This window comes from Fukomys damarensis, unplaced genomic scaffold (genome assembly GCF_012274545.1).
Source record: "Fukomys damarensis isolate Sample0158 unplaced genomic scaffold, DMR_v1.0_HiC HiC_scaffold_19, whole genome shotgun sequence".
NCBI lineage: Eukaryota > Metazoa > Chordata > Mammalia > Rodentia > Bathyergidae > Fukomys > Fukomys damarensis.
This window is the reverse complement of record NW_022900931.1, coordinates 63,873,322-63,877,527: the sequence shown is the minus strand read 5'-3', so window position 1 is coordinate 63,877,527 and position 4,206 is coordinate 63,873,322. Positions and strand designations below refer to the sequence as shown.

At 55.6% G+C, this 4,206-nt stretch overlaps 1 protein-coding gene across 1 annotated transcript in view; it reads right to left on the bottom strand.

Moving 5' to 3' along the window:
- The window catches only part of Ehd2 (EH domain containing 2), a 24,233-nt gene that overhangs the window by 13,814 nt on the left and 6,213 nt on the right, over positions 1–4,206 (bottom strand). The window lies entirely within an intron of this gene.

The following is a 4,206-nucleotide window of genomic DNA, read 5'->3' as shown; positions in this document are numbered from 1 at the left end:
GATGCCGCGGCGGGGAGCGCGGGCTCCAGGCCGGGTTCAAATTCTGCCTGCGCCCGGGCGCTGGGCGCCTCGCCGTCTGCCGCCCTTCTAACACGAGAACCGGAATAGCAGCAGCCGCTGCTGTAATAATTCTGATCATTTTAAACCTTAAGTGAGGCCAGGCATTGTGATGCACGACTGTAATTCCAGCGCTCTGTAGGCTGAAGCAGGAGGATCACTGAGTTTGAGGCCAGTTTGGGCTACATAGTGAGTTAGAGGCCATCCTGAACTGTATACGGAGGAGATCCTGCCTAAAAAATAAAATAAAACCTTAAGTGAGTTCGTGCAACTCTGCCTACGACATTCCCAGAGTCCCTAGGGAAACAGGCGACCTAGGGACCAGCGAACTTGGAGACTGCTCGGACCTGGGGCTGCAGTCCCTGTAGTGGCTGTTTCACCTCTAGGTCCCTGCACCCCGGGACTCAGAGCATCCGAGGCCTTGGATGGAGTCCGGCCCTGGTGCGGCTCGCAGAAAAGCACAGGGAAAGATTTTGAATCTGTGCCTCAATTTCTTCACTTTTAACCCTTTATCTGGGCTCCAGGGGTCTTCACTCCAGGGCAGCTCCTCAGCGAAACCCCTGCACCACCCCTCACTCTGGTTCCCATCCTGCCTCAATTTCCCTCCTGGGCACTCATCACACTGACCAGTCCACGTCTGTCTTTGGATACAGGCGTCTCACTATACAGCCCAGGATGGCAAATGTCTGCTCCCTGAGGCAGGAATGGGGGGATTGCTTTTTAGTTTTTTTGTGGGGGAGGAGTTGGGTTTCATTTATTGGTTTTTTTGAGACAAGGTCTTGTTATGTAGCCCAGGCTGGCCTTGAACTCACAGCAATCCTCCTGCCTCAGCCTCCTGAGTGCTAGGATCACAGGCATGCGCCACCGTGACCTGTTGAGGGCAGGAATTTTGTCTGATTTGCTGGCTGTTGAATCCCAGTGCCTGGAACACAGCAATTTTTACTTCTTTTGTGGTGCTGGGTGGAACCTAGGCAGGGTCTGCTGCACAGGACTTTGCCACTGAGCTACACCCAGACCCACAAATTATTTAAAAGTATAAATAAGGGCCAGAGATGTAGTTCAGTGGTGCCGCTGCCCACCTCACAAGCGCAAGGTCCCGAGATTGATCCCTGGTACCCCCCCAAAAAATGTGTGAATGAAATATAGTAGTTACACAGAAACTCTCTGATCAGTTGAAAGTACCAAGTCCATCGCCAGCGTGGTGAAAATGTTCTAAACTGGGTGGTGATGGGGTCTCACACCTCCGCGAACACATGAACAGCCACTGAATTGTGTGCTGCTTCTTTACTTGATTTATCCATTAATTTCCTGAGCCTTTGGAGGCGACCTCACACCTGCTGGGCAAGTGCTCCAGTCCTTGCTTGTTTTGTTTTGCTCTGTATTCAGTGCTAGGGATGGAACCAGCTCGTTTTGGTCCCCAGGTCCCTCGTCCCCTCAAACCCAGAAGGAAGGACCGTGGCGCCACCACGGGACCTCAAAGACGCCACACCAGGTGATGCCGCCCAGCACACAGCCACCAGAGGCAGAAGCACAGCGGACAACGGCAGGGCAGCTGGAGGGGGCAGAGGTTCAGCGGGGAGCCAGGACTAAGGCGGCGACGGCTTCCCAGTAATGTGCATGTGCTGCTTACTGCCGTTCAAAATGGTGGCAATGGAGCTAGGCGTGGTGACGCACACCTGTCATCCCAACACTCTGGGAGGCTGAGGCAGGAGGATCACTTGTGAGTTCAAGGCCAGCCTGAACATCACAGGGAGACCCGGTCTCAAAACTCCAAAACAAACCCGAAAAAGCCCATCAAGTCACACACAGTTCCCGAAAGGTGTTGCGCCAGTGGTCTCTGCCCCCTGGGCTCCAGCCACAGTCAGCCACAGGGGCCCATGCGCATAGAATCCTGGGAAGCCTTTACCAGGGACACACAGGCTGGAAGCCAAGGTGCATGGTTGTGTGGTGAGAGCGTCACTCCAGAGCAGAGAGGGGGACGGGCACCCCTGGAGACCCCATGTATCCGGGGCCACCCACGAACAGGCCAGGGGGCTACAGGGAAAAGGGGTGCAGTTCCCTGTGCCTGCACCATCTTGGGATAATGTGGTCCACGGTTCACGAGCTCCACTTCCACCAGCTACCTCCTCTATCCCAGCGGTCCGGCTTCTCTGCCCCTCAGCCCTCCAGCCCTGCTCCTGGCCCCAGGGCCTTTGCACAACCGTCCCTCTGTGTCGGAGGCCCTTCTCCTGGATATCCCCTTGGCCTCCTCCCTCTTTCTGCGTGGCTCTGCTCTCATGTCACCTTCTCATAGAGCCCTGGCTTTCATGCTTAGTTCCAAGAATGTCAAGTGTACTTGAGCAGGTTGTTTACTGAACAGGTCACTCACTGACTAGGCAGGAGGGAGTAGAATTCAGCTCACACCTTTGCTTTCCAAAACTGGGGCCTAGGAAAAGGGGCACAATTTTGGAAAAGGAAGGCACTAGCAGCTGCTTTGTGAAAAACACCTACAGTTTAAAGCCACCTAAGTTGTGGTATTTTGTTACAGTAGCCAAAGGAGACAAATTTTCCTCCCCAACCCCTCGAACTTGCAGCAGTCCTCCTGCCTCAGCCTCCTGAGTGTGGGGATCACAGCGTGGGCCACCTGCACCAGGGCCGTGTCCTCTATCACACTACTGCTGTGCAGGCGTCATGTTGGACTGTGTATGGGACGATGACAAGAAAGACATGTTCACTACAGATGCAATTTTTAAAATTTGATCTCCCATGGGCCCGGGGATTTAGCTCAGTGGTTCCACCGCCGGCCTCCCAAGCCCAAGGGCCCAGTTCGATCAGCGGTACCTAAATAAATAAAATACAATCTCCCATCCGTGGCCAACTGAACCCACAGATGTGGGACGCAGGAGGGCCCACTGTATACACTGGAAAAGATGACTTTAAACAGAAACATGGAGACATGTGGACCTGTTGATGGTGACAATGTGACCATACCCCGCTGGGGACCACAGGATCACAACCCTGAGGCCACACAGCTGAGGGGACTTCCGGCTGCTGCCCGGCAGGAACATGTGCCATGTTTATACGCCCAGGACAGAGCAGGGCCTGGTGTCCCCATGCGCCCCACTGCCACCCAGCTCCAGCTGTCCTGATGACCCCAAAGCAAGGGACCAAAGAGGCACGAGTACAGTTTTAAAAAAAGGATTGGTTTTTTAATTTACAAGAGTTCTAAATGTACAGAATTCTCCTTTAAAAAAATCGTTATACACAATAAATACAGTACAAAAAAATTTATCTTACAGTACTAGTTTTGTCTCCGAGATTTCAAAACGTGGCGCGGGAGGCAGAAAGGGGCAGGAAGACGGCTGGGAGGGCAAGAGGAGGATCCTGGGGCTGTGGCTGGGATTTCCAAGTGGTGGGACTGAGCGTTCCAGATCTTTCACTTGCACGCGCTCACACACACACACACACACACTCACACACACACACACGCAGACGCGCAGGCACGGCTGGGCAGTGCCCGCAGATACCCTCCTCGGGTTTGGTTTATAGCCCGGGCCACCCCCCACCCCAGCACCCCTGACCACGATCCTGATGCCACACGGATAAGACCGGTGCCCGGGCCAGGCAGTGGGGACACCTGGTGCCCCATCCCTGGCACACATGCTCGCGCATGCCCAGCAATGTCGGCTGCAGCCGGAAGTGGGAAGAACCAGAAGCGACACACCAGGAAGCCCTCCTTTGGCGGGCGACACATGTACATGACAGCCCCTCCCCAGAACCCACGCCCCATTGCACCCCTTAACCCCCAAGGGGAGGAGGCCTTTGTGACTCAATAACTTAGGCAAGGACTGTGGGGTCCCCTGGTGTCCCCAGGGCAGCCCGGTGTTATCTGTTCAACGTCCTGCCGGGGCCCAGGCCGCCGTTGTGGCTGGAGGGCGGGAAGGCCTCGCACATGTACATGACAGCCCCTCCCCAGAACCCACGCCCCATTGCACCCCTTAACCCCCAAGGGGAGGAGGCCTTTGTGACTCAATAACTTAGGCAAGGACTGTGGGGTCCCCTGGTGTCCCCAGGGCAGCCCGGTGTTATCTGTTCAACGTCCTGCCGGGGCCCAGGCCGCCGTTGTGGCTGGAGGGCGGGAAGGCCTCGCGCCTGTGCAGGGCCGGCGGG